Genomic DNA, 15,406 nt, shown 5'->3' on the forward strand with positions numbered 1-15,406 from the left:
CGCATAAAAACGCTAAAATATAACACCAGATTTGCTTGAAAATGAACGTGCTATGTAATATAGTGTAGCCAATTAACTTTACTATTATTTTTAAGTTTGTTAGTTTCAATGCCGGTAACTTATATTTCGTCATTTTGAAATCATTGCAAAAAAGTACATTTTATAGTATTAAAAACTCAGCCGTGTATTAAGCTTCCTAAAAATGCTTCAGTAGCCTGATGCTGGGTACCTCCGCTACACAGAAGTACATTGGAATATGTATATGTCAGAGAGCGATTGTTTCTCCTAGAGATAGTCGTCTAAGTTTATATACGTTAATTTTATCACTCATAGCACGTAACGGACTGGCGCAACTGTTTACGTACAAATTTCCGGATACGATTTGGAACGGCCATCTTGGCGCCGGTGTATACACCAAGTGGATGGTAGTTAGTCATCTAACACGCTTCAAGTATCTGTTCTCGAAGCTAAGCACGCTGAGTGTCACGATAAACACATATATTTTTACATACAAAACAATTCATCCCTGTGCTTTTAACTAAAGTGTTGTTTTTCTTACAATGACGCAGTGGACTTTTTGCACAGTAGAAGAATAGTTTGACAATGGGTCACCAAAATAGATTCAATTTGGAATATTTCTTTGTGATAGTGAAGACAGGTATGGTTTAATAAATTGTCCTCAGCCAAATAAAATACGTTTGTTCAAGTTAAAGAATGCAAAATCAAGAGTGTGGTAGACCACATCCAAATTGAAGTTGGACATACCTAGCTTATAAAGCTTAGAAAGCTCACAGCGAACTGTGCCACGGTGAAATGTTTTACATACAATTTACATGTAACCATATAAACCAGGCATGTCCAACTTCAATTTGGATGTGGTCTACCACACTCTTGATTTTCCATTCATGTAAATTGTACATAAAACATTTCACCGTGGCACAGTTCGCCGTGTACTTTCTACCAGAAAGAGATGATCGTATACTATACGGTCTCTAACATTCATTTTTCATAGGTGATTTTGGCAAAATTCATGAATTCAAGAATGAAAACCTAACCTAACCGGACCTAACCTAACCTAACAAGTAATCCAGTATATCGGCAATTTTCAAAATTTGTTTACTGCTGTCTTCCTGTAAAGTGTAAACCGACAAAAACAGTGTTTTATTTAGACATAAATTTTATGTCAGTACGTTTGCGACCCAAAGAGGTTGGACGGACTTTACTATACGGCCATATATTCCCGATATTAAATTTCACGGTGAAGTGTATTACGGCGAGTTTCTGGACACGGGTGTATAATATCATTCTCCACATTGCGAGTGTTGTGAGATTTATATCATGGAGCACATTATGGAGTCATCGACAACGGGAAAAAGCGATTGGACTTTTGTCTATTTAGTAGGTACACCCTTAATAATTACGTCATGGCACATTTTCCATGTCACGTCGCTCGTTTATTAGGTTGAATGTGCGCCACTGCGCTGTCATGCCGGAAATATACTACCCGCCATGCAATCTGAATAGTAATATGACACTCTGTTCAGTGTTTTGGCAGTGACTTGTATTATTAAATTTATACATAACACGTTTTCGGGTTGATAAATTTATTTGCACGCGATACCAATGAGATATCATGGCAATATCATTATTATTATACTGTATAGCAGACTCAATTGAAAGCTCTAGAAACAAAAGCGGTAGTTTCCATTAAAAAAAATGTGTCTTGATTAGGGAATCCAATCCCGAGCCAAAATTCTGATCCCGGGATTTCGGGATTATAATATGACAGTCCCGGGATTGGCATTTTTTTACCATTGTTAATATAATTTTTTTATATTTACAAATAACATTGATAAAATCGGTCAAAAATAAATCTAGTATAATTTATGACATTTATTGTTTCTTCAATCTTGGAAATACATAAGTTTAATGGAGCAAATAATATTGTAATATAAATAATAATGTGAATTTAATATGAGATTGCTGTTTTTGATGGTAAAGACTTAATGAATGGGTTAGCGAGATTTATAATAGTAAAGCGAAACATGGTGTACTTACGGCCTTTCCGCTTCATAAATCGAATTAGTCAGCCAAATATGAAACTGCCGTAAAACGTATAAGATCATGGTGGAATTACTTTGTTAATAGTGCTAAGCATTGTTTTTTCCAATCTTTCTCATTTTTATTAATTTATGAGAAAAAATAAAATGAATCGGCACCTTACACATGGGTATAAATCAAACTTCATTCAAACTCAGTTTATTTCTAATGTAGTTATTTGTGTTATTAAAAGTATTTTTTTGTCATATTTTCGTTTTTACTCGTATGTTATTTTCCATAAAAATTGATAAAAAAATCAATCCCGAAAGTTTCTGGATTATGTTTATCAATCCCGGTATTCATGGGTATCGAAAATAGCTCGGAATCCCGGGATTGGAATCCCTAGTCTTGATCAAGGCCTAAACAAAAACAAACCATAAATGTGAGTGAGTAAGCATTCGGCACGTTTATATCTGCGCACTATGCGTAAGAGTAAGATAAAATTTCTACGGCTGAATTAAATGTTTTTTCAAAACTTCGCTGGTAAAAATGGAATAGATTGATTACAATCACTTAAAAACTACGAGAACGCGTTGCTGAAATTTATTGTTTTTGTGTTATAAAGTTAGTGGTAATTATTTTTAGTTATTTTACTAGACCACATTGTTAACTATGTAGTGTTTAAATTTGGTAGCCGTACTGTGAAGCAAGACGATGGTATAACGTTTCATACCGTTTCTACCGCTCCCTTGTCCTCAGGGTCCATGACTTGACATATTACAAAAATATGGAGAACACTAATGTTTGCACAATCGTCATTTTCGTAGCAATTGGGATACCTTCTCTTCCATACAGTGGTAAATCGTATCATCGTGGCGTGTCATATTTAAATATACACGAATGAAACTGTAAGTTGACGGGATCCTTATTAATAGGAATAAGTCCTAGTGAATGGTTGTCGATCGGGCTATCTTTCTAGCAGCAGCAAATAACTCCAATACCTAGACACAGTCAATGAGTTTGTATGTCTGCACATCTATTCTATACACAAGGCAGCTATCGGCGGCTATCGAGGGCAGTTTATTTTATTTATGTATTGAAGTATTATAATTGTTACAACAAGTTAGACGTCTAAACTGTCAAAACTGTCTATATCGCTCTAAAAGTTATCGCAGCCAAGGATGTTATTAAAACATAGCACTATTGTAATAATTACACTTAACTAAGGGCCGATAAATTTTAATTGCCACGAAAAAGATGCTTGTGCAAACATTAAAGTTCTACATATCTTTGTACGGTGTCGATACACGGATCCGAAATGCAATTAATTGATGCCTTCGAAATGTGGTGTTAGCACCGAATGCTTCGTATTTCTTGGACAGAACACAGGACGAACCAGTGAATCATCAAGAGACTGCTGTTAACAAACCGGCTTTCTATAATATGTCTGAGACGAATTTTGCAGTTTTTTGACATATTGTTAGGTGCAAACCGGATATCCTGGAGAGACTGGTGCTTTTTGGTAGCGTCCAGAGAAGGCGAAGCAGAGGAAGAGCATCGGCGCGCTGGAGAATGAGTTAATTGGGGGCAGCATTTACTTTCCCTTGAGAGAAGAAGAGGATCGAAAAAGACCAATAATAAGTTGACTGATTGTAGATTTCGCAATGTTCTTCTTCTTATTGTGCCATTATAAAAAATGTAAACTTATATTATTTAAAGATCCTTAAAATCTTCTTCTTATTATTGTGCCATCCCCTAGCCGAGGTCGGCCACCATCAAAGCGATCTTATCTTTGTCGTCTGCTACCCGGAACAGTTCAGTGGAGCTGCACTCATACCAATCTCGGAGGTTCTTAAGCCACAAAATGCGGTGCCGTCCTCTGCTACGCTTACCGTTGATCTTTCCTTGAATGACAAGTTGGGGAATGCTGTACTTTTGTCCTCTCATAATGTGGCCGAGGTACTGTAATTTGCTGGTTTTGATATTACGTAGAACTTCTCGATCCTTCCAGATTCGATTGAGAACTTCAACATTTGTCACCCGATCAGTCCAAGGAATTTTGAGGATGCGTCTATACAGCCACATCTCGAAAGCTTCAAGTCTCCGTGACATCTCTTGGTTTAGCGTCCATACTTCCATACCATAGAAAAGAATTGAGAGCACATAACATCGTACCATACGCAGTCTCAGACCTAGGTTAAGATCTCGATTGCTAAAGAGGCGTCTCATTTTGAGAAAGGCCCTCCTTGCGATCTCAATTCTAGTTTTTATTTCCTGAGACGGGTCCCATTTCTCATTGACCCATGTACCTAAATATTTATAATGGGTCACACGTTCGATTGGTTCGCCGTTAATGACAAAATTTGTGTTGGTGTTTGGTGTCGCTGTTTTTGATACTAGTAATAGTTTTGTTTTGTTCTATATTATTTCGCATCTCGCAATTTTCGTATTTCGCAATGTTAATTCAGATTTATGTTCAATAACATAATTACAGACAATTTAAGCCTTATTAATATTTCTTCAGATACACTTTTATATTATAATAATATGAACCTAGGCTTCGTTTATGTACAGGTTTTATTAAACATTTTTGAAATCACTCCTTTGCATCAAATTTAATCTCAGTGCAATAGTTTACTAAATATCGTACAGGAATTTAATTAAAACTAGCATGAGCTAGTTTTCCTTACTAGGAAGATTGATTACACATACGACTTGTATTATAAACTACAAACTCTCAAAGGGAGACAATATTTCGTTTGGGTTCCAAGTATTTGCTGACATACTTGCATTAATTGCTTTATTCGAGTTTTACAATACACCAAGTATATGAAAAGGTTTAAAGCATTGATGTCAAACCTTTCGAATTTCCTGGTCTACATTACGTGAATAGGAATTATATCAGGCTGCACACATATATATACTGATGTGATTTAAATATATTTGCATTTTACGCGGATCGATTGAAGTCTTACCGCTTATATTATGACTTATATGATTTTATTTTATGAAGTATTTTTCTTCTATTTCCACGCAACATCACCATTCGATGGCCCAGTATTGAACAGTAACAACTCAAAAAACGTAGTTTTGAGAAAATCTTGTTTTATATTTGGATATTTTACAATACACAAGGTTTGACAAGTTTTAAAAGGAAATATGTCAGAATGTATCTATTCAAAATTGAAACGTATGCTCAATCGCCTGTTTTAAATAGAAACAATTCGAAATAAATCTGTACAAAACTTGTTTTGTTTGAAAGTTTGTACAATTTCATATGGGTTTTTGGGCACTCAAGTAATCTAAATATTTTTTTTCGAATTGTTTCTATACAAAACTGGCAAGAGCTCATTTTTACGAATATTTTGATACCAATATTGCGAAATGTCGAATTTGATGGGCATATTATGATCGTTGCGTGTCAAAACTAAATATACTAGCAAATATTACCAGGTGGCAGTATCACCTGTTAATTTTCTCATACATCTTCTCCCTGTATTCCTCTCTCTCTCATACATTTACGTGTATGTTCTGTCCTACTACCTTTGTTGTGGTGTTTCAGACTCAATTATGAGTCTTTGTAGTCTCCTGACTTTGCCGAGCACATGCTACACAACTAATTCATTTGTCAAACAGCGACGCTTATCTAATAGTTCTTCTTCACCCATAATGTTTCTATTTTTTGATTGTATATGTTAACCAATGTTACAGTAGGTTACAGCACTGTATCCTTATTTTAATAACTTTTAAATCTTTTAGATACTCACTAATTTCTTATCTGATCGCCACTTTGTTGATTTTTTAAGGGCGGACATGCTCAGCGTTGGTCAAAATGGAGCTTTTCAAAGCATGATCCTAGACATTCCTTAAACGTTATAGATAATCTATTTATATAATTTTGAAGCTTTATTATCCTTTATATTTATTTCAAGCATTTGATGACTGCATAAAGTATTTTTATTACATAAAATAGTATTCTTTTCACCATTCAAGTGTGATAAACATCATACGAATAATGATTGCTTTATAGTAATTATTGACCTAAGAATAAGGTAGTGTTTTTTTGAAATACGCCATTTCTTTTGGCATTTCCCAGTGGTTAAGCTACATCATACGGCCGTAGCCATAAATTGACAAACTAAAACTGAAGTAGGGAGTAAGATCATGTTAACGCGCGTGTTTGAACATGTACCGTTTTAAAAAAAATCGGTTAGGTACAATACTACGCTGAGCATGTCCCCCCTTAACACTTCGATGTATGCACTCCCGAATTGTCTACCATTTGAATTAAGTATATACTTGAAATTGACATTTTTCGAGATGTTTCATTTTAAAAACGCATTTTCTACCTGATATCATATCTATTTTTTTCAACCATGTTCGATCCTAATATGATCATATGGGCCTTCACAGAGTAGAGGTTTGTATTAACAGATTCTGTTTTTACGAGAAATGTATGTCAGCCACTTGCTCAACTTATAAGGTCCATCTTCTGACTGATACACACATTGAAAAAACAATATGAGTAATTGCCAGACCCAGGATTCAAACATGGGACCTACGACGCTATAGGCCGACGCTTAATCATATACTTATTTATATATTTCTGTCAATCTGTCACAAATTATTTATTATATTATTTAATATTGTTGTTTTTATTTGATAAAACGCATTTTTTTTGTAGTACTTATTCCACTTTTATATAATAGATTAGGACCGGTTTCGTCCGCCTCAGATGGACATTTTCAACTATGTTGAAAATTAGTTTTTATTTTTTTATTTAGTATTAGTAGAATTTGAAAATGTCCCTCTGAGGCGGACGAAACCGGTCCTAATCTATTATATAAAAGTGGAATAAGTACTACAAAAAAATGCGTTTTATTAAATAAAAATAACAATACAATGCAGTTCCAACATGAATTGAGAGTTAACAAAATAAAAGATATTATTTAATACTTCATAATTGTATACTTATTATGCCATTACTCTACTGTAATTATCTGCCAAAGTATTATCAGTTTTCTTTCACGACCTTGTTAAAATAAACGATTACTTTATTTGTGTGCCAGTTAATTTTTGAAATTTGGATTTTGTGTTTACGTTTATATTTAATACGTCATCTCCTTGTCTCGCTCCATGTCTTACGTATTTTCATATTCTTTTTCTCGTGCGTTACAGATAAATTAGGACATTATATACATGAAAATACAAAAGAGTTGACATACTATATGCTTGTATAGCATAGTTTGAAATAGCTTATATTCGTTGTAGATCACTATTACTATAAACATACCATGGCACCTCTTCGAACAGTAAACCAAGAATGCCTGAACTGAATCTGTGGCTCGCATCACAGAGAAATGCCGGCACCCCCTAAACCTCTCTGTAACGGCATACCCCCCTGACAAACGACTATTGCAGCAACTAATGAAATTTCACGGGGGTGGAAATAACCGCCCCTTTCAATATACCAGTATCATATATAATATGCTTATTTCAATTCGTTGAGGTAGTCTATCATTGTAATATGTTCTTACTTCCGACGACCTATACCGTTGTATCTAGTTTTATTCAATTAAATTCAAAACTATTTATTGCCATTTTTAACCGTGTCGCATACTAATTGGCTACTAATATTAATTTAAATTACCCACTTTCAAGGATTAGGGTGGAACCGGCTTTCAGTGGTTTTATACAATTTTATTATTTGTTTAGTTTATGTTTCCGTAAACATTCGAATTTTTTTACTTGTTTAAGTTAGCGCTACACACCATTTAGGCTCATGGCCGACTGCACATCCATCCTCCAGATATTTCTATCCCGATCGATCTCTTTTCAATCAGTCAATCTGTCTCTCTGCGTCCCTCTTGACGTTATCCGCCCATATTCTCCAAGGGCGGGTCTGGAGCCGAGAACCTACAGGGGTCTTTCACAATGGAAGCTCTTTTGCAATTCGCGTTGTTGAGGGACGAGACCGCTGTGTTTGGGGATGACCAGGAGGTGTAGATGGAGAGTCTCCAAGAGAAGAGATGAGAAGTTAGTTTTGCAGGAGTTAGTTTTATTTGCTGCGTAAACAGTCCGTACAAGAGTATGTTACAAGAGCTTTATGTAACAATAGTGTCTTATGATATTGTCCCGAGGTCCGAACTCATGGGACAGGAGCGACTTACACGAAGCTCACTGATCGGACGGAGATAATGATTGATACTAATAGGTATTTAGACTGAGAAACTCATCAACTATGATCTTGTAAATTGCGAATCATTGTTGATGAAGTTTGCTATTGAGATATCTACTGGCCTCACATTATTGCACTTCGATGTCACGCGTGTAGAATAATATGCTGACTGTAAATGCGACGATCGTGCGATAGTTTAAATGACTTGCTAATTATTACAATGTTGAAATAATGATGACAAGACCCATCGCATCTAACGTGACCGGCCCACCTGAATCTTCGCGCCATCAAGACATTTACTAAATCGGGCTTAAAAATATTTTATTAAAATAAAATATCCGCTCAATCGAATGTTGGCGTACCAAAATTCTGAGAAGGTCACCCGGCACCTCAGTTAGCGACGGCTTCAAGTAAAATATAAAGCAGATGAAAGCGATAATTAGACATTATCATCACTCACCGCTTACATAAGAGTCGGCGAGGATTAACTCCTTTTTTCTTAGCAATTATAATGTACATTCATTATTATTGTATTACATTGTAATCGTATTTAAAAATAAATAAATAAATAGGTACCTATAATATATCCATTTAAAAATGTTGATTATCGGCTTCTCCATCCTTAGCCATAAAATTACATACTTACTGCCATTCCCGAAGTTAGGAAAAGCAACACTATCTTCCTCAGCTTGTAAGATACTGTATGAAAACAGGTTGCAGGCTCATTAAAAAACCTCATTATAACACATTGTCTCAAATTTGCTTTCCCATATTTTGAGTCTATTAATGACTTCAACTTGAAGATGTTTAGAAAGTGTAGATATAACGTTAATAAATTAGGTAGCATTATTTAAATAAGATACGACAAGTGGAGGTAGGCTGTGGAGATCCGACATAAATAGCGCACACTAAACATTATCAGTCATAGTTATCATTTTATTTTCATTGAACTGAGATTATAAATTGTATATAGTGTTGGTTAGTTTTCAAAATTTAATTAACCTTGATTAAACCAAAAAATAATAGAATATAGATTACAAATTATTGCAAAAATGTCTTGTACCCCGTTTACACGTGCATAGATTTACTGTGCAAAGTAAGAAAATGTATGGGAAGATATGTATTATTCTGCAGTTGGTAAGATTGCGTGCATGAATCAAACAAGTTTGGAAGCTTCTGAATTTTAATGCGAAAGTAAGATCTGCGCCTGCGCAGTAGAACGATAATGGCGAACCTGCCGGTAAAAAATGAACTACTTGTTTTGAGGTTAACCGATTTTCAATACGTGCTCTCAAAATAGTACTATAACATGACAACATCGCGTCTCGCTTACTCTTGAAAAATGAGATTGGAAAGGCAGTCAGCACTTTTACGTGTAAAGAGTTATTGTCACGATAGTTTTAAATAATACCCCGTTTACACGTGCATGGATGTACTGTGCACAGTAATAAAATGTATGGAGAAACATGTATTATCCTGCAGTTGGCAAGATTGCGTTAATAAATCAAACAAGATTGTAAGATTCAAATTGTGATGATTTATTGCGCGCAAGCAGTGTTGCCAAGTCAAAATTTAAAATTTCAGTAGATTTTGACAAAAAATTCAGTAGATTTCATAAAATATCAGTAGATTTTGGAAAATGTAGTATATTAGATATGATTTAGGACTAATAAGAATAAAAATAACTAATAAAATAAAGTTGTAAACAATGATGATATTAATGGGTAAAATGACGTTCTTGGGTAGAGTTACAATGCTTTCTTCGTCAATTTAGAAGTGTAACACATCAAAAAATGTCGTGCGTAAATCATTTCAAGTTTATTATTAAAATAATCATCAGTAAACTTACAATTATGGAGAAACACAAATATCAGTAGATTTCTTGAATGTCGAAAAAAAAATCAAAAATTCAGTATATTGTCAAAAATATCAGTAGATCTACTGAAATTTCAGTAGACATGGCAACACTGCGCGCAAGTAAGATTATTTTCGATCTGCGCCTGCGCAGTAAAGCGATAGAGAGCATGCTGGTAAAAAAACGAACTACTTATTTTGAACTCCGATTATCAATATGACCTGTCAGATAGTATTATAAAATGGCAACCTCGCGTCTCTCTTACTCTTGAAGAATGAGATTGGAGAGACAGTCAGCACTATTACGTGTAAACAGTTATTGTCATGACAGTTTAAAATAAGCACAATTGCCGACAGTAATTCCATGCACGTGTACAGGCGCTATTAAGTTAAGGAAAGTGAGACGAAAATTATAAATATCAAAAAATATTAAGTAAGCATAATAGGTGAGGAGGTATTCGATTCGAATTCCGTATAAAAAACAAATTATAAATAAAGAACATTCGAAACAATTGAAATGATTTTTTCTGTCATGTTAATGAATTAGTTATAACACAAATTAAATGTTTTTATTAATTGTGTAAATCTTTTTTCGGTGTGAAACTAAAATAATTTAAAAGTTATAAAACAACGCAAAGGACTACACACTTTTCCTGTTTGCCGTGCATAAATTAAAACTAAGAAAACGTTTTGTGCAAAATCAAAATATGTATTATATATAGACCACAATTTTGACGTCAATCGATCTTATACTGACTGTTTTTTTCTGTTTTGTTTATGGCCTTACTCTTTTTAAAGCCGAATGAGTATGGTAATAAACACAAATCCATCTTCTCCTGAGTGGCAGGCTTAAAATTAGAGCCCGAATAACGATACTTTGTTCGCTGATGAAGCCATCGGATGAATGCATGGAGTACTTTCGTCTCAGATGTCAAACCTTTGGAAATACACAAAGCAGCCCTACTTAACCTTAATTTTTGACAGTGCTATTTGATATAATATATAATACTGCTTATTTAATATATTAATATTGTGTATTTTTTCGTGAAATTTTAGCGTGGTTAATATTGTATAAGTTGGTTAATTAGTAAAGGGCATTTTCATTGTAACTGTTTATTTATATTTTTGTTAACAATTTGGGGTTTCTGTCGTTAGTGACCACCAATTGCTTTGTATTTTCTCATCATGTATTGAATTCCTAATAACATTTCATTATTTAAATATTAATATTCACGTTATGCAGAATAATGTTTTCTGATAAGATAAGTAAATTTATTTGATTAACTTTTGTACAAAGAATTCTTAGAGAGTAGCTTAGTATCAAAGTAGGACATAAGCCATTTACAATTTTTTACAGGAGACTCACAAACATGTGTGAAAAGTGTCAGTTTTTCATATAACATACCAACTTTAAACTCAAAAATCTCTTTGAAAACTACCGTTTTTAATACCTTTTTGTAGATTTTTTTAAAAGTATCACTTGCACTATGTACCATAATCAATTAAAACATGAATTTAGTGGAAGGTGGCGTTTGTCCCTCTTTGATACTAAGCTACCCTAAATTAAAAAAAAATGTATTTATATCTTCAAAATAATTTTACTTTTAAAAATTGTTAGTATATATTATATCTGTATTATTAAATTAAAATATATTATTCTTTATTGGTTGACAATGTCCGTTTGCAGCGGACGAAACTGGTCCTGACTTGAAAATAAGTGGAACTAGTACTACATGGTGTTGTGTTTTATTTTTGTAATACAATGAATTTCCTCAAAGAATCGACAGTTACAGACAGACACCACAAAAGAAAAAAAAAGACATTAGTTGGAATTCGATGGATTTTTTAATAGCTATAATACTGACGTATTCCAAAAATTATGTTATATTAAATCTTGCGTATAAATTGATGAATAATACAAAAAAAGTTTAATAACAAATAAGTACTTAAGTAAAACACTTCACTATATTGTATACGTAGCCTGTGTATAACATATGAAAGTGTAGCTGAAAAGGTAAGTAATTTAACTTTTAATGATTAAATCGGCTAGATGATATTTTACATTGCAGATAAATTGTAGAATACACTATACTTGCTAGAATTTGTCAAAACCTACAAGCATTTCAACATACCTAATTTAGGTTTCGTCAAAATAGCCAATTAAATAAACTTGTTATGTATCCGTAACTATCCTCTCAATGATATCTCCCCAAAGACAATACACTGTCTTTTGTTTAATTCATCAACACCCTAAGTTACTAATTATGTAGGTACTTTTGTTAAGAATATTCGATCGGTGTGATTTCGTACCTACTCAATATTATATTATTGATAAACCCCAATTTATCCACCCCATCTAGCTGTGTTACTACACATATATAAACCATTGTAAATGAAATAAGCGTCACTAATATTTCATATTTATACTATTGTACATAAATGATTCTGACATTATTCCACTCAGCTCTGCTCACCGAGTTGTTTGACTGCAGATCGAACTCTCCTGAGTTCTTTCCCTTTTATTTACAACATTTAATTGTAAATTGAGAGTTGACGAGTGAACATCTCTGAAGATTAACATCCATCGAGTCTTATTATTGGCACACACCTTTCACTGGACCACGTGAAGGATCGGGGCCCGTTGGTAAGGATTTCCGTTGCCAAAAACATAACAAACTATCAAATGCACATATATTATAAGATCTACTCATATATAGTATAACCTAAAACATTGCAACTTACTATTATTTTCCCAAGTTTTGGATGTCACTATATGGTATTTCCCTTAGTTGTGTAAAAGCCGCCATGGTCTTTTGTTACATTTTGTGTGTAATTTAAGTATACAATGGAATATGATAACAAAAACCGATGTCACGCATATGGTCAAAATCTAACAAAAACGTACACAACACGCAGTATGACAATGATCTATAACTTCTAAAACGTGCCAAAAATATTCGAAAATTTTTTTTTAAAATCTAATGCTTTAAAGCAACGGATTATTATTAATTAATGTGATGTCCGATTATATTTTTAATGGTTACATGTAAGTTGTACGTATGCAGTTCATCGTGGGACACTTATTCGTGCGCCGTAGTACGTGAAACATGAGTTCGTATAACATTTTATCAAATGACGAGTTCTTCGTTCAACATTTCACCGTGGAATACATTTGTACGTATCTTACAAACTGCGGCGATAGTTTGGAAATAGTACTGTTCCAATTAGATTAACCCTAACTTAACCTAGTAAAGACATCTCCACATGTTGTATCATACATACAAATATACTCCACGGTGAAATTTTTTACCACGGTAAAAGTTTATACCTATAGCCTCAGGTTTTAACATTGTGGTATAGCTCGTTACGTATTAGTGAAATTGCTACGTGCCGTTTGGTTGACGAAGTCGACAATTAATTTATAATATATATGTACCTACAAGCAGATTTCTTTAGTAAAATAATTTATTTTGTAGAATATAAAATAATGAAGTTATTTTTTTAATACGTTAATAGACTATTAAAAAATATTTTTATTAAGAAGATAGGCTTTAATTAATAATCACTTATAGCTCGATGACATTGAGCTACTTTATAAGCTACAAGCCAGCAAATTTACAATCTGCATGTAAACTCGCCCAGTCTCATCATCGAACTAGCTAACAAGCAGATTGTAAACAATCTACCGAAAAAAGTTGAAAGCCGGGCTACTTTAAACGCTACACGCTGGCATGTGGGCCGATATGCGTCTGCGCAGTAGAGCGATAATAGCGACCTCCCGGTAAAAAAAACGACGGTTTCAACTCGCTAGCTTGTTGGCTTCTGAGCGAGTGGAAAGTTTTGTCATAATCACAATCGCACTAGCTGACTCGCCCGCTTTTAAACTCGCCAACAAGCAGCTTGTAAAGTAGCTCAATGTCATCGACGCATACATTACTTAGTATAAAGCCTTCGCCACTGCAGAATTAACGTCTAAGTAAGTATTGTAATACAAACGGTTAATATGATTCCTTCCTGTTATAGTGTATGATCTTTCATATTACTATGATGTGCGCAAATACAGTTATTTATTGGTTCTCTCATTTTCTCAATATCTGTATGGCGCAGACTCGTAGAAGCGTACCAACGTAGAGGCGTAGAGAGAAGTAAAGACGAAAACCTTGTATAATATATACGGGTAAGTAAAGAGCGTGTAGGTATATTCATTTGATATAAACTATGATTTCATTGAGATTTGGAAAGGCACGTATTAACCATTCCTATTTTTTTTTTTAAATTAGTTTAATTAGTTTTTATTATGTCGTATTCTTGTTTGTCCGTTGGTTGTTTGTCCAGTACAAATCTTGCAATCGATTTTTAACTCACTTCCCGACTAGATAGACATTTGAAACTTTTAGAATATATCAGAAGATGATGCCAACGAATTCTTTTAATACATTTTCAGTTAAGGTGAAGCCTTTACTGAGCCGTTTTTAAAGAGGCACCTAGCGGAAAAATACGAAGCTTGCAATTTGAGATTTTTTTTAATAATTTACAATTTCAACTGTATTAATTAATAAATATGTATCTGAAAACACTAAAAAGAAAAATATTTTTTATTTTATGTCAAAGATAAACTTACAATTGTAAAAAATGTAATAAAACGTGAATTTGTTGAATCGGACCGCACCCTATTATTATATATATTTTATGGTCATATTTATTATTAAAATTTAGTTTATTAAGTTTTCTAAGCATCACCTAAGCGATTTTTGACTAATTCATAGTTTTAATATTTTTTATATCTATTTTAAAAAACATCGATTTTTATAAAAAAATATAAATGTGTATAACTTGAAATCCTTTTTATTTATTTCAAATCAAGCTTCAATATTGGGACCATACATAAATAAAATTTGATATAAATAAAAAGGATTTCAAGTTATACACATTTATATTTTTAATAAAAATCGATGTTAAGGAAAGGAATGAAAAGTAAAAGACTATTATTGGTTGCTAAGGGTGTGTTCCTAGCAAGTAAATTATTAATATATGCGTGCGTTACTATGGAAATCAAAATGAAATGTCAAAATGACATTTCAGTATTCTATATTTTGTTTGTTTTTTATTTACTTCATATCAAGTACAAGTTTGAGCATATTGAGCATAATAATTCAACAGAAAATTTAAAAACGTTGTATATAAATAGTTCTTTTTATCTTGTAATTATTTATTTTCATTACACTAGTTAATTTTTACTGATACATCTCTCCAAGCTCTATAAGCTTGGTCTTGTTACCCGTTCAACATGTCCACGTGGCAGAGAAATACAGGATGCAAAGTAGATCCTCTGGG

Source organism: Rhyacophila brunnea, unplaced genomic scaffold (assembly GCF_057557595.1).
Source record: "Rhyacophila brunnea isolate RB1 unplaced genomic scaffold, BYU_Rbru_1.0 scaffold_24, whole genome shotgun sequence".
NCBI classification, from domain to species: domain Eukaryota; kingdom Metazoa; phylum Arthropoda; class Insecta; order Trichoptera; family Rhyacophilidae; genus Rhyacophila; species Rhyacophila brunnea.